Source organism: Lissotriton helveticus, chromosome 6 (genome assembly GCF_964261635.1).
Source record: "Lissotriton helveticus chromosome 6, aLisHel1.1, whole genome shotgun sequence".
Classification (NCBI taxonomy): domain Eukaryota; kingdom Metazoa; phylum Chordata; class Amphibia; order Caudata; family Salamandridae; genus Lissotriton; species Lissotriton helveticus.
In genome coordinates, this window is record NC_136067.1 from 1,202,662,516 (window position 1) to 1,202,686,449 (window position 23,934).

Here is a 23,934-nt window from a genome sequence, read left to right on the forward strand (position 1 = left end):
CGTGCGCACGCACGCACGCACGCAGGAAAATAAATAAACCTACCTTTGTTTCTGCCGGATGATTTTAAACACCAAACTCCGACTCCACTGCCTGAAGGAAACATTTAATTAGGATCGACGATGACAGGGCATTCATGAAATTGAAACCAGGAAAGGAAAGATGTTTTCCGTTATGGGAATTGGTGATTATTCTGCGCATGCTCCTGGTATGAAGTCGACATTTTGTAAATAAGGAAGAGCCCACCCCAGGTTATACTACTCCGGAAGCTAGAAAGCGCACCGTTTTACTCGTGTTTTTTGACAGGAGGGGCTTTGCTCTTTGTGAAGTGCAGTTTTTTTTTTCAGCTACAGAAGGGAAGGTGATATTAGCAGACAGACTGAGATGATGTTTTGCACATGGCAGGTAAAGACGGAACCGTTTTTCCCTGAGCTATTTCAAGGAGAAGTTGTGATTGGAGGTCAGGGGCACTGTTGAGGCCGCCGGGTTTTCTTGCAGGGGAATTTGTTTGCTGTACAGATGGCATGCTTTGTGTCTCCCAGTTAATGCAGAGGTATTGGTGTAGCGTTTGCTGAGATTTAGCCTGATTTAAATGAAATACCCTAAACAGTTTTCCAAAAGCTGGACGAGGTGTATTGAATTTACAGTATTGAATACTGACATACTGTCAAGAGAAGCACACAGGGAAGATCGTCTATATTTATTGGGAAGTTGATGTAAGTGCAGATTGATAATAAAACTTGAATATTGTGTTTGCCAGTGATAGAAGCGCACATTTTCAGTGGTGTGAAGATATCTCTTTATTGTCACCTTATTTCACTAAATATGGGGAGAGGATGTAGCCTTATGGCTAGAGCTGTTGACCTGGAAGCTGGGGAACCGGGTTCAAATCTCTGTAACGGCGCTCAGCATCCTGTGATTCTGGGCAAATCACTTAATCTCCCTGTGCCTTACAAAAATTAATGTATCCATCTGTAAAAGAAACTGGTGCTCATGTAAAGCGCTCCGATACCTGGGGGAAGATTTGCAAGCCCCGTGCGCCACCGGTGCATCACGTTGTGTGACACACCGGTGGCGTAGCCTGCTAACGAATATTTACAAGTACAGGTAAAGTCACCCTGAGTGACTTAACCTGTGCTTGTAAATATCGCCCCTGTTCATACAACACTTTGCGTGTTAGGGGCAGGACATTAGTTTTGCTGTGGGTGTTCCCACACAACACCCATGTCCACTGATGCATTTTCAGATTTACAAGAAATCGTAAACCTGGAAATGCGTCAGTTTGCTAGGGGTGGTGTAGCCAAGCGAAACGAGGAGAAATGTTTTCTCCTCGTTTTTTCCTCTTCCAATGTGTGCTGCATTCTACAGCACGCATTGAAAGAGGAAAATGCCTGCAGTGATTGCTTTTGTGCAGGAAGGGGCCCCTTCCTGCACAAAAGCAATCTCCCCATGACGCAGGCATCCTTGCACCATGGTGCCAGGGTGCCTGCGCCGGCGCATGGCAGCTGTTTCTGTGGCAGCGCAGGGGAGAGCACAGGAATGCGACATATTATTGTAGATATGTTGCATTCCTTTGCTCTGAAAGTGCTGCAGCGTGGTGCAGCCAAAGGGCTTGGGATGCCGCACTGTGGCACTTTTTTTGTAGATCTGCTCCCTGATATCTTTGGGTCTAGTTTGCGCTATAGAAAACTATAGAAAAAAAGATATATATATATATAGTCAATCTTAGTGCCAGGCCTGCCAATGTTTTGCTATTGTCGGTTTCATTGAAACAATGGCATTGATGGATATGACTGGATGGAGCAAATCCAAGGGGGCTACACAAGGCGATTTATTTCAAAACAAGAAAACCCATACTTTTCAGACTTTTGCACAATGAAACTCTTTATCTGCTGGAAAATATTTAGTGGAAGCAGTAACACTCTAAGCGGTTACCATAAGAAGTTTCCCTTTGTACAGTGGTATGAAACTGTGTACAGATAGGGAGAATAAAAAACAACAGACAGCTAAGTTCGTGAAAAAATGTTATTTATTATCCCATTAACATCACCTTGTACTACAATTACAGTACTAAATCATGGAATAACAAGTTACAAAATTAGGAGTTAAACATGCACACTAATACTTTTGGAAATAAGGAACTTTGCAAAGCATAACCACCATCAGAAAAAATTTGTTACAATAAATTTTCATTTATAAGGTTTCATTTCAATAAAAATTGTACATTGCCATTAAATGTGATGTTACAGTGAGAGAAAACATCAGTAATAATTTTTTCTTATTGTGATCTGCTCTGCTCCCTGGTATCTTCAAAGAAGGATTGTCTTCTATTTCTACACAAGTTTCTGGCCCATTTATGTATTTGTTAGATATTTTTTTCTTGGTATTGTCACCTGCATTTGCTAGTACAGTGGACCATATATTTCGATCTTCAGATGAAGCTTTCCAGTAACTCTGTACACTGGTTTCGCTTTTGTGGCCAGTGACTGCCATAATCTGTCGAGCTTCAAGACCATTATCTGCAAGCAATTGCACAGCTGTAGCGTGCCGACAATGGTTTGTGTAAATGCGACTTAATCCTGCTCTTCTGCTGATTTCTTTCATTAGTCTTCCAATTGTGTTTTTCCCAAGAAGCTTTTTAAAATACCAAACAGAGGCACTTACAGCATCCTCCACAGTAAGTTTCATTGGTTGAACATAGAAGCATGTGCAACCTCTGGGCAATTTGGAAATATAACATTTTAAAGATTTCACAGGACACATATCATTGCCTGCCTGGGCATAGATGCGACCTCTGTTTTGGTATCTGAATTTCTCATCTACTTCTTTGTGGTTTTTTGTTTGTTCGCTAAAAGTTAAGGTTGCATATTCTTGGTTGTTTTCATCTACCTGTAAGGTGAAAGCATGTTTAGGCAACTCCCGTAATCCTTCCCTGCCACGTCTTGCAAGGTGTAGTTGGGTATCAAAAAAAACTTTGTACTGGGGCGACAGAGGTTCATCAGAGTTCAAGATACCACAGTGTTTTATCAATGACAAGTCCTGTGCCGATATAAATTATTTTCTTATACTGATATATTTACCTTCTCGACGTTTTTTTAAAATTGCTACTAACACATTGTTAGCGGGTGCAAATACAGCATCATGCATGATATTAACAGCTCTGCTAAAAGGAGGATTATTAATTTGTCTATTTAGTCCAGCCCTTGCTGATAAAAGGCTTTGATTACTATAACATTCCCCCTTAGCATTTCTTACCTCTGCCTAAAAATGTCTCAGAAGGCTACAGAGTTCAGGCAGTGGTTTCATCTCAAAGTCTGGGACATACCCATTTTCTGCCAACCAGTCTCTGAATATTGGAGTCGCCCATTTTGTTGCTGTTCTAGTGTTGGTTTCAACCCTCTGCTCTTCAAGGATATCCAGTTCATGTGCAGCAAAGTTTTGGTGACGTTTTCCAGGCTTCTCCATTTGAACTCCAGTGGATTTATTTACCCATTCACCAATGTAAAGGTGTCCAAATAAATTGAAAGATATTTGTTGAGGCTTTTCACAAAACTGTACATATCTTGGAGGATTTGCCATTGCTACTGCTCAGCTCTTCACCTTTGCTTGACTGTTGAGCTAACTGTGATTTTAAACAATAGAATGGATTGCTCTTGGCAGCTTGTGGAGTTTAGAACACTCTGTTAAGAGGGCCTTTACCAGTGAATACAGATCTCTGGAGCTGCATTGTCTTCAATGGAGCTCTCAACATTCCAATGCTCTAATAACGTTTATAGGCTTGGTGAGAACATAAAGATCAATAGTTTGAGGAAGACTGAAAAAGTATGCCCAACTACTTATAAAGCACATTAAAAACAGCACTTTTAAAAACAAAAAATAAAAACAGGACCTTTAACAAGGGAGAGGGACTTTAATAGAGGTATAGCCCATCTACGAAGGGCTATAAGGCTATTAGAACATTCTGTCACTAGAGGACAGAATGTTCTAACAAAAAAAAACAAAGCCTTTTGGGAGCATGAGCGGATTGGGATCCCCTCAGGCTCCCTGAAGCCTTTGTTCACAGCCAGAGCTGTGAACAAAGAAACATTGGAATGTTGGAGCTCCAGGCTTATACCAGCCATCATAAGCCCAGAGCACTCCATTGTTTTCAATGGAGCTCCCAACATTCCAATGTTCTAATATCGAATACATTGTAACATTCAGTAACTATTTTGATAAGCCTAAAACTCATTTTGTTTGTATGACATTACAAAGAATGCCTTTACCACACAATGCAAAGGTTACAGGTACTTTATATTTAGGCTTACATTTCACTCATACAAAAACAGTGAAATTCAACAGTTGTAGTTATCCGAGTTAACTATAACCTACGCCCCTGTAATTCATTACTTGTGACCTCACATATTACATCACTCATGGAAATGGTCAGTAACATCAGTGATGAGATCACTGATAACATCATCCAAGGACCACTTACACACCCATGTACACCCCTATACAACTTCACATACACCCACTCCTGCTCAACCACTCACAACCCATTCACAGACTCCTAGAGGTACTCACACACTCACTGATTCATAGAGCCACTCATACAGCTACTAACATAGCCACTAACTCACCAATATAACCACTTATGCACTCATTCACTCACCAATGCAGCTACTCACACATGCAAACACTAAAACACCCAATCATACACCCATACAGCCACTCACACACCTACTCACTCACCCATACAGCCACTCACTGACCCATAGTTACTCACACCTCCACTCACTTACTCATACAGATACTAACACATTTACTCACTCAGTCATAAATCTTTTTTCAGATTTAACAATAAATCCATAAAAGAAAAACAAAAAGGAAGACAACTATTACTCACTTATACAAAACTAGAAAGTTAAATACTAGTAAAAGCATTTTGCAGCACATATGATTTTTAAAAGTTATAACAATACGGCTTCAGATAAAAACAATTATAAAATAAGGAGCAAATCCCTTTTCGTACAAGAGTGCAAATAAGCAATATACAATTATTAGTCAAAGCCAGTAGTACCCTTAGACCATGTAGCTCCACTACTCCTAAGATGAGTAAGTGATTTGGTTATAATAGTAGAGGGTAAATGACACTAGCATAACAGGTTTAAGCCTAAGTGTCATACAAATCAATGAAGTGAATCCACATAAGAATTCTTAGTCTTAGGAGCCGTGTCAATTTCATACAGTACTAAAGTGCAGTCTTCCTCATGTTCATACAAGCCCATAAAAACGTAGTGACTGAACAACATATGAAATGAACTGGGAGAGATTTTGCTCACTTACCTACACAGTCACTGACACAAGCACACATTCACCCATAGAACCACTCTCACTTTGACTCATTTACCATACAGTCACTCACACACCCACACACTCTTCCATACACCACTTATGCACCCACTCACTCACCCATGCAGCCACTCACACACCCCATCATTCATCTATTCAGCCTCTCAGCTACCCACTTACTCACCCATACCATACTGACACACACACTCACTCACCCACAAAGCCACTCACTCACTCATACAACCACTCACACACCGAGTCACTCAGGCACCAACTCACAAACAGATACAGACAGTCACACAGCCACTCACATATGTGTAATAGTATTACTCTTTAGTAGTACACAAACTATACTTGAGTTTTGTAGTAAATTAGTGTATATATTTAACACTCAGACACTTTAAGAAAACACTGACACTCACTAGATGATGTCATCAATGATGTCACTGACCATGTCATGAATGATGTAATATGTGAGGTCATAATCAGTGCATTGTGGTAGAGTAAGTTATAGATAGCTCAAGTACCTATAAATGCTGAAGTTCACTAGTTTTGTACAAGTGAAATATGAGCCTAAATAGAACGTCCCTGTAACCTTTGTTTTTTTCAGTGAATTTCTAAGGTTTTAAAAAAAATCTATTTCCTACCTGTAACCTTTAAAAATGAGTGTGGGTGAGTGCCTCAGTGAATGTGTGACTAAGTGTGTGAGGTTATCAATGGGTGTATGATTGGATGTGTGTGTCAGAGTGGGTCTGGCACTACCTGCATACGTGTCTCACTGGATGTGTGGGTGGGTGCATCACTGTCTGAGTGAGTCTTTGACTGAGTAGATGTGCAGGAGTGTCTGAGTGGGGCAGTGACTTGATGTGGGTGTTTTGAGTATATTTGACTCTTGAGAAAGACCTATACCATGCCAAGTGAAGCTTGCAGTGTGAGGGCACAGACCGGGTCTGCACTAGTACCCATCACCCATGTTTGAAGGACTATTTATGCACAAGGTTGAGAAGGTTGTGCTAGTACTTGCCTGCATATCTCAGAGTGCAGGAGTACACCTCGATCAGTGCCATGAGATGTTTAAGTAAATGAGCTGGTTTGTAACTGCCTGCTATAATATAACGACTGCCTAAATGTATATCTAAGTGGCTGTACAAATACTTCAGTGCCTGTGTTAGACGATAGAGAGCAATGAAGGTGTCATTGCAACTAACTTTGAGTCTGCTGCATGTATAAATAGTTTTTGGTGAGTGACTGAGGCGATTTGTGCTTCTGTAACTGTCTCAATAGGTGAAACAGAGGCTTTATATTTTTCTGAACATGTATGTCAGTTGCTTTAGGTATGGCATACGCTATATAGTACTTGACATGGGGCATGTAAGTGCACAAAGAACTTAGAGAACTGAAAAGAACATCTCATCTTTAAGCACAAACCAGATGCTTTATAGCACACCTACATAATCTCTCACATGTGATTTATGCATATTAAAACTTGGATTTAAGACTTGACAAACAGCTTTTACATGGCAAATCAAACTACAAGTGAAGGTACACACATAGGACCTGTACTACCAAGCATCATCCATGCTTGAAAGAGCATTGCTCCATATGAATGAGAAGATTGTGCCAGCGTTTAAGTAAATGTATCTGCTGCAGGCACAAGTACGTTCTAGATAAGTGACTGAATGTACATATGCTTCTGTAGCGGTCTGTCAAAGCAGTGTAACAGACTGCCACTTCATGTTTGCAAGTGGCAAGAGAATTATTGAAAACATCCCACCTACACAAGACGCTCTTCTTCAACCCGTTAACTAATCTGAGTACCAAAGGGGCTATGTTTGGGGTCAGACTGGAGTGGCAATGCAACAAATGCCAAATTTAAATGATTGGAGCTGGAAGCATATTGATGGAGTAATGGTACCACATTTGACAACCATTCTGGAGGCATCTAAGACATGCAAAGAACTTATTTATTGTGGGTGCAAAAAAGTTGTGCCGAAATCAATGCAAATGCCCAAAGGCGAGCCTCCTAGGCACCTACCTTTCTTTTGCAGTGGAAACTGTAAGCAAGATTAAGAGAGTATACAAACTTAAATGTTCATTGTCTCATACTGTGGAAATGTTAATAGAGTTTAATATAGTGTTGTATTGTTTAATTACAATGGAAACATTATCCACATGTTCATAGTATGTGTTGTAAGGCTACAAATGATCAAAATTATAAGTTTACTTACGCTACAGTGGGTGTTACTTATTCCTGGTGGTCCTATTGGCAGCCATTTTGGGTTTATATTTGTGACATCACAGTCTGGATCCAACGGGGGGGGCGTGGTTTGGACGCCGAGGGAAATGGCGCCTTTGTACTTTTCTCCTCCCGTAATGCTGCCTAATAATCAGAATCGGAACCTCTCTACCTTGCCTAATCCTGGTGTAAGAATAGGCACCGTGAATCGGAATATGAGGGGAGTGCAACGAACCGAGTCTCGGAGGTGAAGGAGCTCGGAGAGGCATAAAAACTGGAGTAATCTCGGAGCGCTCATGCTGCTGCGACACTGACGGGAGGGATTGTGTACGGTGTTTCCAGGTACACCCTTCCGAGAGAGATACACTCACCAATGCGCCGCAGATCTGGAGACACCGTTCGGTCTCTATCCAGCGATCCGTGAGTAAACTTGCTTCACTACCGGCATGTAACGGCTGCTATAGCTGACACGCGGAGCCTTCACCAGGACGGAGCCTTTACCAAGATGGCCGCCGACGACCTCATAACGGCTTGATGCGCTTCAATTCCCCCACCACGCTGACATGCGATTACGGCCTATACCCGCACCAACAACGATCCCCACATCATATGTAAGGAGGATCTGGTCATTCAAGGAGTGCATTTCTGGCAAATAGTAGCGCGAGCGTCCAACGCACGACGATCGGCGCTCATATTGATGTCACCACGTGTTCTGGCAGACCGGGCACCTATTCATGGCGGCACAACCTATACTAAGCCCTACCAAGCTAGGAATGTCCGCAAATGACCGCAAATAACTGCTGGCTGGTCTCTGATTTCGATGTTGATGTGCTCCCTGAGCCCTACTTTCCTAGGTGAGTCTACAACGTTAGGTGCACGATTAAGAAGGTGACTTACCAATCCTTCACCACAGACAAGCGTCATACAGCCTCCTAGTCACTCATTGTCATACACCTGTGTCCAAGAGATGGCGGTGAAGATTTAACTCACCTGCCAACTTCAAGACGGGGAAGAACGCCGGGGTGCACCGGGGAGCCTACTCAGATCAAGTGTCCTGCTGTAAGATCTACGATATACGTCCATAAATACCGTCTCCCACGAGGTGCCATCTGAGTACTGGAACTGGGACAATGGATTCCAAGGATCAAAACTCCCTGAAAAGGGTCAAATCTGACCACTCTAACCCAGGTTCTCCTAACAAGACCAAGAAAGTCACACCTGACGCAATAGATATGATCCTAAGCAGGCTGGATGAGGTGAAAGACCTGGCCAGATCGACCAAGGAGGAGGTTGTGGCAATTCGTCAAGACATAAGGGACACCAACGCTCGCCTTACAGAAACGGAATCAAGGATTAGCCGACTCGAAGACATCGAAGTCAAGACGTCTGCGGCTCTAAAACAATTGCACATTTCCTCGGACTTCACTAAAAGAAAGCTGGCTGAATTGGAGGATAGGAATCGGAGGGGGAACCTGCGCATTTTCGGCATTCCGGAGGGATCCGAAGATTCAGAAGGCTCATGTATCCAATTCCTGGAATCATGGTTCGCACAGGCTACAGATCTGACCTTCGCTCATCCCCTGGAATTCGACAGGGCCCACAGAGTGCCGGGAAGGATCACCAAAACGCAAAAAGGTCCCAGGCCTATAGTGTGTAAACCGCTACGCTACCAACACGTGGAACAAATCCTTGCCTTTGTCCGGAAACACAACCATATTTTATGGAGGGATGCGAAGATCGTAAAGTGGGTAGGGCTGGCGCACAGCTGATTTTCACATAAAGTTATTCAATCGTTCGAGGTGCTCCACAAGTGATGTCAGGCGTCCCTCGACATCAACATATAACAGGCCATGGTGTGGGGTCAGTGGGTCACTGGTCCCATCCTTATGGGCACACTTTACTTCCTCTATGGATGATAGAGGGTTAAATAAGGATTTACAAGCAAAGTTCCGTTTGGTTATTTATTCATAGGTTTTCTTTCTTTATCAAGTAATATTCATATTACTGGTTGTTCATTTCAATTCAACATGACGTAGTGCCATCCTTATGTATCCAATGCATTTCGGGGTTAACAAACACCCCTTCATCAGGGAAAGGACACTGTAAACAAAAAACATTACGATCAAAAAGTGTTTAACCGAGTCAGAGCTTAAGAAAAATAAATACATTCATGCACAATGTAGTGGCCTGGGTGGTAGGAGGGGAAGGTGCGGGGGGATGTCTATGGGGTACACCACTAGATATTCTGAAAAAGTTCCATGTGATCGGGAATTATTTACATGCACATCGCTAATCAGCTTACGTGCGTCTTGCAGAAGGTATGCCGGTTGTTCTAAAAGAAAAGGTAGGAGCGCGTCAGTCACCGCGTGGCGGTATTCAGGAATAGTTACATCTAAGACCAAACAATGGGGAGATGTGGACTCGGACTGACCTGGTTATGTTGAATGAGGTCCTCCTTTCTTTCACGCTGGTTCAGGCGGAACGCCATTGACCGCGTTTCGTTTCCTTAAGGGAACAACGTCACGTGGGACAGTAGGGGGGCGTGTTCAAAAGAGAGTTAAGGGACCGTGTACAAATTCAAAGGATCATGATGTAGTATGGGAAATGTAGTGACCTGGTGATACTTGAATTACCTCATAACCTGGCTGTGGGGCGGGGTCAAGAGTGACATAGGTTGGGTAACAATAAGCAGGGAAAAGGAAACTGAACCCTGGGATTATCCGGGCTGGGAAAAGGTCAGGACTGGGGAAAAAAAAAAAAAACAGTGCACGAGAATCTAACACATGATAATACAATAGGTAGAAAAATAAACTTAAGGTTATTTATAGTCAGTGTTCCTTAAAAGGTTCAGTAATCACTGCCACAGTCCATGAGCAACCTTACAGATAGCAAGAGAGTTCAATTCGTTCATTAAGCCCCAGTGGCTTCTGGGTTGACAATTTTTGGATCCATTCATTTTCTCTTTGCAGAAGAAATTTTGTATTGTCTCTGCCCTCCTGTTTTGGAATGGTTTCCAATATCGTGAACTTTAATTGAGAAATGTTATGTTTCGCTTCGTGGAAATGTACTGCTACTGTAGACTTGGTGTTTTTCAGGCGAATGTTGGACTTGTGTTCAACGAGCCTAGTCTTAATCTTGCGTTCAGTTTTCCCGATGTAGAGTTTTCCACACGGGCATTTCAGAGCGTAGATGACGTTACTGGTATCGCATGTAGCGTTAACTTGCAATTTGATCTTATTGCCCTTCATTGGATGATCAATGGTATTACCTCGGATGATTGAATTGCAGTTCCCACAGTTAAAACATGGTTTGGTTCCCGAATAACAGACTGGTGTAGTGGGTTTGTGTCGCACTATTTCACCCAAGTTGCGTGATCTGGTGTGTGCAAATAAGGGGGGTTCCTGAAAGATCTGGTTGAAGTCTGGTTCAAGATTCAAAAGTGGCCAATGTCGATAAATAATCTTTTTAAATTTGTTGGTGCTTGTAGAAAACTTTGAGACAACTACTATGCGTGTCTGTTCTTTTTTTGCACTGGGTTGTAGAAGTTTCTGTCTGTCAGTGTTATGAATTTTTTGTATTGAACTTTCGATGATATTTTCAGGATACCCTCTGTTGCGAAATTTGCATGCAATTTCTTTGATCCGCTGTGTAGCCTTCTCCGGGTTAGATGTGATTCTTTTAGCCCGTGCCATTTGTGAGTACGGTAAATATGTTTTAAGGTTAGATTCATGGAAGCTGCTGTAATGGAGCATGTTATTCCTATCAGTGGGCTTGGTGTACAGGTCTGTCTCAATAGTTTGTCCGCTGATGGATACTTTCACATCCAGGAAGTTAACGCTAGTATTTGAAATTTCCCAAGTGAGTTGTATTCTTTGGTCAATCTTATTGAATTCCAGCAGTCTGTCTTGTAGTTCCTCTTGTGTACTTTTCCAAACGATAAAGATATCGTCTATATATCTTGTGAACAGGATGAGGTGATCCGTCCATTGTCTGTTGTTGAGTATGTGATTTTCCTCGTAGTATTCCATGAAAATGTTCGCATACGCGGGAGCCGCTGAATTGCCCATAGCCATTCCCACGAGTTGCTGGTACCATATTTCTTGATGTTTAAAATAGCTTTGGTACAACGTGAATAGCATGAGTTCCATTAGGAACGTTTGAAATGGTATTTCCAGATCCGATTTAAGTAGGCATTGTTCAATTGCTTCAATCCCCAAGGAGTGGGGTATTGACGTGTACAGGGACCTTACATCAGCCGTACATAGAATCAATTCTAAGTTGGGTTCCAGTTGTAGGTTCCTTAATTTCGAGATGAAATGTGTCGTATCTTTGGTGTATGACCTCATTGTTTGTACCATTGGTTGCAAATATTTATCTAATAGTTGTCCAACTGGTTCCTGTAGACTCCCACATGTAGACACGATGGGTCTCATAGGGGGGTCGTTCACGTTTTTATGGATCTTGGGGAGCATTCGTAAAGTAGGACTTTTAGGGTTGGATTTGGTGAGGAAATTCTTAGTTTTCGTATTGATTATTCCCATTTCCAATGCTCTCTCCAGAATATTAATGAGGGTTTTCATGTATTCCATTGTGGGATTTCCATCTAGTTTCATATATGTCGTTGTGTCGCTGATGTGTTCCAACACTTTTGCTTCGTACATGACAGTGTTCATAATTATGAGGGCGCCGCCCTTATCTGCTTTGACACATGTTATGGTTTCATTATTAGATATCTTCCTCAACGTGGTTAAATCCTTTTGTGTGATGTTCTTGGTCTTCTTGTGTTTATGTTGGATTTTCATTAGATCCTGTTTAACTCTATTTTCAAACAAGTCCAATGTTTTGTGGCTTACAGGAGATTGGAATGTACTGTGCGGTCTCAATCCGAGAAGCTGGTCTGGTTCTGAAGAGGGGTTGGGGGGTAGTACGTTGTCAAAAAAATGACGAAGTCGTAGTTTGCGCATCAGTTTAAAGAAACTGACTTCAAGTTCCAAATTATTTGTGTCGGTTGTAGGAACGAAGGAGGTTCCTTTCTGTAGTAGCTGGATTTCATGTTGGGTCAGTGGGTAGTCGCTAATATTAATGACTAGTTGTTCTATGTTTTCTTGGTTGGTTTGTCCTTAATAAGATCAAATTGCAAGTTAACGCTACATGCGATACCAGTAACGTCATCTACGCTCTGAAATGCCCGTGTGGAAAACTCTACATCGGGAAAACTGAACGCAAGATTAAGACTAGGCTCGTTGAACACAAGTCCAACATTCGCCTGAAAAACACCAAGTCTACAGTAGCAGTACATTTCCACGAAGCGAAACATAACATTTCTCAATTAAAGTTCACGATATTGGAAACCATTCCAAAACAGGAGGGCAGAGACAATACAAAATTTCTTCTGCAAAGAGAAAATGAATGGATCCAAAAATTGTCAACCCAGAAGCCACTGGGGCTTAATGAACGAATTGAACTCTCTTGCTATCTGTAAGGTTGCTCATGGACTGTGGCAGTGATTACTGAACCTTTTAAGGAACACTGACTATAAATAACCTTAAGTTTATAGAGTTAAACAGGATCTAATGAAAATCCAACATAAACACAAGAAGACCAAGAACATCACACAAAAGGATTTAACCACGTTGAGGAAGATATCTAATAATGAAACCATAACATGTGTCAAAGCAGATAAGGGCGGCGCCCTCATAATTATGAACACTGTCATGTACGAAGCAAAAGTGTTGGAACACATCAGCGACACAACGACATATATGAAACTAGATGGAAATCCCACAATGGAATACATGAAAACCCTCATTAATATTCTGGAGAGAGCATTGGAAATGGGAATAATCAATACGAAAACTAAGAATTTCCTCACCAAATCCAACCCTAAAAGTCCTACTTTACGAATGCTCCCCAAGATCCATAAAAACGTGAACGACCCCCCTATGAGACCCATCGTGTCTACATGTGGGAGTCTACAGGAACCAGTTGGACAACTATTAGATAAATATTTGCAACCAATGGTACAAACAATGAGGTCATACACCAAAGATACGACACATTTCATCTCGAAATTAAGGAACCTACAACTGGAACCCAACTTAGAATTGATTCTATGTACGGCTGATGTAAGGTCCCTGTACACGTCAATACCCCACTCCTTGGGGATTGAAGCAATTGAACAATGCCTACTTAAATCGGATCTGGAAATACCATTTCAAACGTTCCTAATGGAACTCATGCTATTCACGTTGTACCAAAGCTATTTTAAACATCAAGAAATATGGTACCAGCAACTCGTGGGAATGGCTATGGGCAATTCAGCGGCTCCCGCGTATGCGAACATTTTCATGGAATACTACGAGGAAAATCACATACTCAACAACAGACAATGGACGGATCACCTCATCCTGTTCACAAGATATATAGACGATATCTTTATCGTTTGGAAAAGTACACAAGAGGAACTACAAGACAGACTGCTGGAATTCAATAAGATTGACCAAAGAATACAACTCACTTGGGAAATTTCAAATACTAGCGTTAACTTCCTGGATGTGAAAGTATCCATCAGCGGACAAACTATTGAGACAGACCTGTACACCAAGCCCACTGATAGGAATAACATGCTCCATTACAGCAGCTTCCATGAATCTAACCTTAAAACATATTTACCGTACTCACAAATGGCACGGGCTAAAAGAATCACATCTAACCCGGAGAAGGCTACACAGCGGATCAAAGAAATTGCATGCAAATTTCGCAACAGAGGGTATCCTGAAAATATCATCGAAAGTTCAATACAAAAAATTCATAACACTGACAGACAGAAACTTCTACAACCCAGTGCAAAAAAAGAACAGACACGCATAGTAGTTGTCTCAAAGTTTTCTACAAGCACCAACAAATTTAAAAAGATTATTTATCGACATTGGCCACTTTTGAATCTTGAACCAGACTTCAACCAGATCTTTCAGGAACCCCCCTTATTTGCACACACCAGATCACGCAACTTGGGTGAAATAGTGCGACACAAACCCACTACACCAGTCTGTTATTCGGGAACCAAACCATGTTTTAACTGTGGGAACTGCAATTCAATCATCCGAGGTAATACCATTGATCATCCAATGAAGGGCAATAAGATCAAATTGCAAGTTAACGCTACATGCGATACCAGTAACGTCATCTACGCTCTGAAATGCCCGTGTGGAAAACTCTACATCGGGAAAACTGAACGCAAGATTAAGACTAGGCTCGTTGAACACAAGTCCAACATTCGCCTGAAAAACACCAAGTCTACAGTAGCAGTACATTTCCACGAAGCGAAACATAACATTTCTCAATTAAAGTTCACGATATTGGAAACCATTCCAAAACAGGAGGGCAGAGACAATACAAAATTTCTTCTGCAAAGAGAAAATGAATGGATCCAAAAATTGTCAACCCAGAAGCCACTGGGGCTTAATGAACGAATTGAACTCTCTTGCTATCTGTAAGGTTGCTCATGGACTGTGGCAGTGATTACTGAACCTTTTAAGGAACACTGACTATAAATAACCTTAAGTTTATTTTTCTACCTATTGTATTATCATGTGTTAGATTCTCGTGCACTGTTTTTTTTTTTTTTTTTCCCCAGTCCTGACCTTTTCCCAGCCCGGATAATCCCAGGGTTCAGTTTCCTTTTCCCTGCTTATTGTTACCCAACCTATGTCACTCTTGACCCCGCCCCACAGCCAGGTTATGAGGTAATTCAAGTATCACCAGGTCACTACATTTCCCATACTACATCATGATCCTTTGAATTTGTACACGGTCCCTTAACTCTCTTTTGAACACGCCCCCCTACTGTCCCACGTGACGTTGTTCCCTTAAGGAAACGAAACGCGGTCAATGGCGTTCCGCCTGAACCAGCGTGAAAGAAAGGAGGACCTCATTCAACATAACCAGGTCAGTCCGAGTCCACATCTCCCCATTGTTTGGTCTTAGATGTAACTATTCCTGAATACCGCCACGCGGTGACTGACGCGCTCCTACCTTTTCTTTTAGAACAACCGGCATACCTTCTGCAAGACGCACGTAAGCTGATTAGCGATGTGCATGTAAATAATTCCCGATCACATGGAACTTTTTCAGAATATCTAGTGGTGTACCCCATAGACATCCCCCCGCACCTTCCCCTCCTACCACCCAGGCCACTACATTGTGCATGAATGTATTTATTTTTCTTAAGCTCTGACTCGGTTAAACACTTTTTGATCGTAATGTTTTTTGTTTACAGTGTCCTTTCCCTGATGAAGGGGTGTTTGTTAACCCCGAAATGCATTGGATACATAAGGATGGCACTACGTCATGTTGAATTGAAATGAACAACCAGTAATATGAATATTACTTGATAAAGAAAGAAAACCTATGAATAAATAACCAAACGGAACTTTGCTTGTAAATCCTTATTTAACCCTCTATCATCCATAGAGGAAGTAAAGTGTGCCCATAAGGATGGGACCAGTGACCCACTGACCCCACACCATGGCCTGGGATGCGAAGATCTACATCTCACAGGACTACAGTAAGGAGACAGTGGAAGTGAGAAAAGCGTTTCTGGCACTACGACTGCAATTGAAATCAAGGGGCTACCAGTTCGGCTTTGTGGGGCCATCAAAATACGGAGTGGTCGTGCGGGGGTCCCCACACATCTTTTCAGATCCCATGAAACTCAGGCGTATGTTGGGCGATATGGATGAACGTGACATGGACACCAACAATATGGAAAATGAGACAGCTTCGGCCTCTAGCTACAAATGAGTATCCTTTGCTTATATTGTCTATGTAAAATTTCTTTGTGCCTTCACAAAATAACGTGACTATCGGACCAGTCTCTCTACATAAAATATCCGCAGGTCTCTTGCTCTTGGCTGTTGGTAGGGAGGTACTTGCAATTTGCTGCTCATTCTTTTCCGGTCATGACTTCCGCGATACTTAGATTCTAGGTATACATTTTGTACTAGCTCTCCGCTATTCCTGGGCACGACTCATAGTACTCACGTTGCTCGCTACTGTACTACATTAGTTACTTCATGAGGTGTTAGACTCAATAGGAGCTCTTTGCCTTAAACCTAGTATTTCTTTCCAAGGTTGTTTTCTTGGATTCTAGGATGCACAGTCTCATAATTATTGACGTCTGCAGATGGCTTAGGAATGGAGCCTGTTGCTCCTTCACAGTACAAAAGCTGTTTTCGCATTGTTTTGCATAAATGCTCTCATGTTGAAATGGGGTACCTCCAATCTAAACCTGTGACATTTCTTTCATGGGTCTAACTGAGTTATCACTACGTTAAATGTATGAAAATTGTTCCGATGTTTCTACTATATTGGCATGTACGGGAGGGAATACCGCGATTTTCCTCAAGTCACCATGCTTTCTGTTTGCGGTTGGGGAGGGTGGGGTGGGGGGTGTGGGAGGACTGGGAGGGATATGTGTTGTATGTGTTGGTTTTCATTCTCTTGCTATTGCCTTTTCTTCTTTTTCTTCTTCTCTTTATTTGTACCGACAAGATTTGGCGTTTGCATGCCATCCTCACAAGCTCGCACAATTACTAGATACTTCTGTGGTTCAGGTGCTACACTAAACAGGTCATTGAGTCTACTACAATACATGCTCTCATTAAAAACACATAGAACTAATTTCCCTGAGAATCATACCAATACATTCTGTCTGTAATTCTTTAGAAAGACGCGCTCTACTATTAATACGCCACTTGGAGTGGCCACGGTTGACAAACTAAAAATTCTATCCCTAAATGTGAAAGGTTTAAATCAACCCGTTAAAAGGCAAAAGATACTGGATTATTTGCGTAGGCAAAAAGGGGATATCGTGTTGCTACAAGAAACCAAATTAGATAGTAAACAATTCTATACGCTAAGAAACAAATATTATTCAGAAGTAGTAGGCTCTGATGCGGTGGGAAAAAAAAATGGAGTATTGATATTGATAGCCAAAAAATCCAAAGTTGAGTTACTCTCATCGTCAGCAGACGAAAAGGGCAGATGGGTTGCGACCAAACTATGTAGGGATAACACAGAGTTTTATGTCACCAACATCTATGCTCCCAACACTAGTGACTTAACTTTCTGGGAGGGCCTAGCAAAACAGGTTGAGACTATTCCAGATTCTGGTATACACGTACTGGGGGGTGATTTTAACTTGCCAATGGACCCATTCCTAGATAGAGACTCACGGTGCTCTCTCAAATCAAACAAGTCTCACAAAGCTCTACTTAACCTGTGCCAACGTTTCCACCTGGTTGACACATGGAGATTACAAAATCCCACAGATAGGGACTATACGTTTTACTTGTCACCACATGATTCTTATTCACGTATTGATTACATTCTAATCACACAGAATGGGGTTCCGAGAATAGAGGACTCTTCTATTGAACCAAGGGTTATGTCCGACCATTCGTGTATCTCCCTCTCCATATCCAACGCTAAGCCCTCTTCACGACAAACATCATGGCGCTTAAATGACGAAATATTAAATGGAGATAACCATCGCCTCGCTATCCAATCTGCCATTCGCTCGTATCTGGAGTTGAATGAAAGAGGGGACACCTCTGACTTAGTACGCTGGGAGGCATTAAAGAGCACGATCAGGGGGGTATGTATCAAAATCCGCTCAGCAATGAACAAAGATCACAATGCTAAACTGGAAGCACTTGAGCGAGAGATATCAGACCTAGAAAACAAGCACCTAATTGATAGGGACAGAATAACTCTCAACACAATGACTGCTAAGAAATATGAATACAATAAACTTGTTAGCGAAAGAGCAGGCGTATGGCTAGACAGGAGACGTAGACTCAAAATTTGCGAATCCAACAAAGCGGGTAAGAGCTTGGCCGCGTATCTAAAGTTTAAGGTCCAAAAGAATTCAATTAATGTCATTAAGGATGCATTGGGGGTGGGCCACTCTGAACCAGACGAAATAGCAGAAGTTTTTAAAGACTTCTACGAAACCCTCTATGCCAAAAATCCATCTGTAGAGGGGGGAAAGATTCACGACTACCTTAACGAATGTGATTTACCGAAACTCTCCCTGGATGATCAACAGGGGCTCAACGATCCAATTACGGCAATTGAAATAGAGAAAACAATTAGGTCTCTAAAGTGTGGTAAAGCTCCCGGCCCGGACGGCTTCACCGCAAAATTTTACAAAAGCGTTGCCTCCTTTCTGGTGGACCCCCTCCTCCATTTGTTCAAGGAAATAAGCGACACGGGTGTAGTAAGAGGAACTCTGGCTGAGGCTACTATTGCTGTACTCCCTATAGACGGTAAGGACCCCTCCCTCCCAAAAAATTATAGGCCTATTTCCCTAATTAATCTGGACTGCAAAATCCTAGCTATGATTCTTTCGTCACGTTTACAGCGTGTTCTTCCTGACCTAATCCACCCTTCTCAAGCAGGATTTCTTAAAAATCGATTATCCAGTGATAATACCAGAGTTCTAGTGCACATCCTGGAAAAAGCTAGGCTCTTAGACACTCCAACGGCGGCAATAACTTTGGATGCCGAGAAGGCTTTTGATAAAGTAGACTGGGCATTTCTCGAGGCCGTGTTACATAAATTCAACCTAGGAACAACATTTACGAAACTTGTCATGTCGCTTTACGCCTGTCCCACTGCAAAGGTTAGGGCGGGTGGCTCTTTCTCCTCTTCCTTGTCCTTGAAACAGGGTACGAGACAGGGATACCCCCTCTCCCCATCCTTGTTTTTGCTAGCGATTGAGCCGTTCCTATATCATATAAGGCACAATGATGCAATTGCTGGTTCCCATTTCAGGATTGTACTATAAAACTGACCGCGTACGCCGATGATGTGCTAATCATGTCTGAGAGAGCGGATGAGGCTATCCCGGCACTCATGCATACCATTGATGAATTCTCCAAGGTCTCTGGCTACAAGCTAAATAAGGACAAAACGGAGGTCAAACTCCTGAACACTATTGGAAATAGTGGAATCCTTGGAAATTCCGGCCTCACCTGGCAACCGCATTGCTTCAAGTACTTAGGCCTTGATTTTGGGAAAGATTTAATTTCAACACTGAAAATCAATGAGGAACTAACCCTGAAAAAGATCTCAACACTATTAGATGGTTGGTCACCCAAGTTTCTCTCCTGGTGGGGCAGAGCAGAGACTCTCAAAATGATGTCTACCCCTCTGGTGAACTATCTTGCTAGCATGCTCCCTATGACCTTTACGGACGACTTCGTTAAGAAAGTGGACAGGCTGTTTGGTGAGTTTTTGTGGCGGGGAAAGAAAGCTAGGATATCTATGAAAAAGCTGCAGATGACAAAAGAAAAAGGCGGCCTGGGTCTTCCCTCGTTCAGGAACTACCAGACAGCTTTCCTTTGCAAGCAGGGAGCCTTATGGCTGGTGGATTCTCCACCCTATGTCCCAGTGTGGCTAAACATTGAAAAGTCTATCATAGCACATGCACCCTTACCGTCCCTTCTTAGTATGAACTTGACACATTTACCTCATTCCAAATATATCCTACTGAATACCAGATGAGCTTTACTAAGGCTTGATCAAACCCACAAAACTAACCTCACTATTAAGAAAACCACTTTCATGTCACTTTGGAGAAACCCTATGCTCAAAATAGACGGCGAAACCCTTTTCTGGGAATCATGGTCTGAAAGGGGCATTAATATGGTTAAGGATCTTTACGAGGGAACGCAACCCATTCCCTTCTCGCAATTACAGACTTCATATGACTTGTCCCCCATGGACTTCTACCAGTTCCTGAAACTGAAGTCTATCATCTCAAAATGTAATCTCTCCACCGACACACCTTGGCTTGTGACACATCTTCCACACTTTACTCGCGTTGGCCACTTTGTATCTAGAGTCTACAAACTACTCCTACCTTTTCCCGGGAAATCCCATAAAAAGGCGTAAGGTAAATGGGAATCAGAACCCAATACGACGGGGATAGTGTTAGATTGGGACATAATTCATAAAACCGCCTTAACTAACAAAGTGTCCCCAATTCTCTGTCAGACAAAATATATGTTGCTGAACAGGAAGTTCTGGACTCCACAGAGACTTTTTAAATGTCATCTGAGAGATGCACCTATTTGTTGGAACTGCAAAACAGGGGTAGGGGACTTCGCACACATGCTTTTTCTCTGCCCTATATTGCAGACATTCTGGGGTAGGATTTTTGATTATATTCACCAAGCCTTTCACATCAATCCCACAAGGGAATTTATTTATGTTATTTTAGGAGCACTAGATACACAGCTTCATGACATTCATGACCGCCAACTTCTTGATCTGATGCTAACACTGGCTTGCAAGGTTGTCTTGTGTAAGTGGAAAAGCTCGTCGGAAGTTACTTTTGCAATATGACGGGAGTGGCTTTCATTCTTGAGAGGGGCTGACAATCCAGCGTTGCAATCGGCCACTTGGTGTCCCTCGAATAGGAAGCTATGGAAATCTCTCGATGCCAAATGTTTTCATTATGACCCCCCGTGAAGCAACGGGTGTGACTGTGTTGACTCTTGTATGGTGCACTGCAGGTATATCTTCGCATCTGATCGCACTGAACGACCCTATTGTTGCTAGCTTGGATGCCATGTATTTGGTCCTCTTATCTCATGTTTCTTTTCCTTACGTGTAAATGTCATTTAATAACATGTATCAATCCATCTATGTAATTGAAGCTTTTTCTGTAATGTTTTTCCTTTGTATTATCCTAAATTCTCAATAAAAAGGATTTGAAATAAAAAATAAAAAAAAAACAGTCTGGATCCAACGTGGGTATGCGCATGACATGTACTGACATGTACACATGAACCTTTGTGTCATATTTGATGCAAATCGGAAGATTTGAAATAATTTGTTAATATTTGTCGGCCATCTAGGATTTCGTTTAGACTATATGAAGTCATAGGCAAGATCGACTTGGGGGCTTGCACTCATATGATTACTATTACAAAGACAAGTGCCTGTATCAACTTTCAGCTTTCTATCACAAAGTGAACGATTTTCAGTCTAACAGATATACTAAATGAGTTTCATGCAATAGGAATACTGATGTACTAAATGCTATTCTGAGAGAATCACAATTAGGAGGAAATTGGTATTCCTAACATTTTAACTTCTGGCCCCTGGAGCTTAGCCATCCACGACTTCCATTAACGCACTATGGTACCTATGCTGACTGAGCATAAATACTATTTCAGTAAACTGAATGGTCATATCTCCGATATTATTGTGAAATGTTCCTAGTGTAGATATCTGGGCAACTGCAATTTGGCACCCTTATTCAGAGTTACTGGAAAAAGGAACTACTCTTACCCTGCTACGGATATTGCAAAGCGGGTTGTATTGCATTGCAACGCTGCGTAGCTGTTACGCTTCACTGTTTTCTTTATCTGGGCCTTTAACTAGTTGTGCTTTTCCCAGTCATACAGGTTTTTTATTTTTTTTTGGTAATTACCAATACTATCAGGTGCAACTTACTATCAATACCGTGATCGGTCAAATTAGATTGAACATTATGCCTTCCTGGCAGAGATGCATAAAAGGTCTCTGTGACAGTACCTGCAGCAGACATAGGGCCTTGTTGTTGCGAAGACATGAACATTCAAGGCACCATCTACATAAGTGAACATTTCAAATCTTTACAAAAACACATTTGTAAACAACTGTAATTATGTGTTGAGGATCTAGGAGGAAAATGCTTGGATGATGAGCCAATGGTGGCTGGTGTTAAGGGGCATAGAGCTACTACCAAAAGGGAAGAGGCAATACGAGGAGAAAATGCACCGAAAAGATGGAAATAAATAACCACTTGCGGCTGAGTAATAAAGTGACTCGAATCCATCGCTTTTTCCAGGGTTAGAGGGGAGATGGTTTTGCATGTCTCACTGCCCATGTGCCAGAAGGGCGAGGTATGAAGTATTCTTAACAGTAGGCGCAAGCTCCAGCACTGACATCATATCAGAGGGAGTGGTGAACGCCAATGCCTTCTATAAGGTTGATTTTGGGGCACACATACAGTGGCCCTGGGAGGGGTTAACAAAACTTCGTTCATTTCAATTGTAGGGGGAGGGGCAGAGTGAAGGAGACAAGGAGGAAGTGGGAGTCATCACGAGGCAGGGGGCGGCTGTAGGAGTGTGACTCCCGTCAGATTAATTTGCTATACATGTTAGTACTGCATAGTTTCACTTTTAAAAACATTATGAAGCAGAGCCCTTCTTTCTTTTTTACCAGTGAGTATCCTCAGGTTCCTGCCTTTACCCTTCTTGGGGCCTGTCTTTTCCTCATCTTCACTTCATTCCACTGACTTTCCGTGGTTTCCCTCAGAGTGAATTCATTGCTAGAAGCTGGCACAGCCGTGTTTTCAAAACGGTGTCTGTAACCTTCATCGTGAGAGCTTAGAGAGGGGATACAGGTGATACTAACGAGAACCTAAAATACCAGAGAAACACCTAATTGCATGAATTTTATCAGCCTGTATGTTTTAGTAATAATAAAATATGCTGTCACCTCAGCGCGTTGGAGCGCCTGCTGCAGAGATCTGCGAAACATTGGGTGTACGAGTAGGAGTGGGATGAACCCAGAAGTGAAAAAAACTGTCCTGAGCACACAGAGCATATAGTTTAAAGTTAGGGGCACCCATGCCATCACAAGACATAGGGAGGGTGAGGGTGTTGTACACAGTCCTGGGTTGCCTACCAGCCCAGAGAAGAAAAATGATAAGCGAGCGGATCCTGTGAAAAAAGAGGTCAGTCAGGGGAACAGAGATATTCAAGAAAAGATAAAGGAATTGCGAGAGGACTACCTTCTTGGTGATGGCTATGCGGCCCGCCAACGACAAAGGGAGCCGATTCCATAGGGGTATTTTGGATTGAAGCCAGTCCACCGCACGGCCAAAGTTAGCCCTCCAAAGGTCATTTACGTCCCTGCTTAACCAGATACCTAGGTAGCGAGTTGAACCAGATGCCCAAACAAAAGTGTAGTCCAGGGCGAAAGGAGTAGTAGCGTCAGTAAGAGGAAAAAGGATCTACCAAACCGTATGATCTCTTATACCAGGGGGCTAAGATTTTCTTGGGGGTGGTGGATATGCAGCGGGATATCATCCGCATACATGGAAACCAAGAGAGCACGGGTCAAAAAACCAATGCCCCTCTGGGTATAGTGTTGCAGAAGTCTAGCCGCTAGGGGCTCCATTGCGATGGCGAAAAGCAAAGGGGAAAGCAGGCACCCCTGGTGGGTGCCTCGTCAAATTGGGATGGGATCAGAGATTCGTCCATTAATGCGAAGGCGGGCAGTGGGGAGAGTATAAAGGAGCCAT

General features: G+C 42.4%; 1 protein-coding gene across 3 annotated transcripts in view; it reads right to left on the reverse strand.

Annotated features, from left to right (window-relative positions):
- The window catches only part of ARHGAP18 (Rho GTPase activating protein 18), an 843,873-nt gene that overhangs the window by 642,095 nt on the left and 177,844 nt on the right, over positions 1-23,934 (reverse strand). The window lies entirely within an intron of this gene.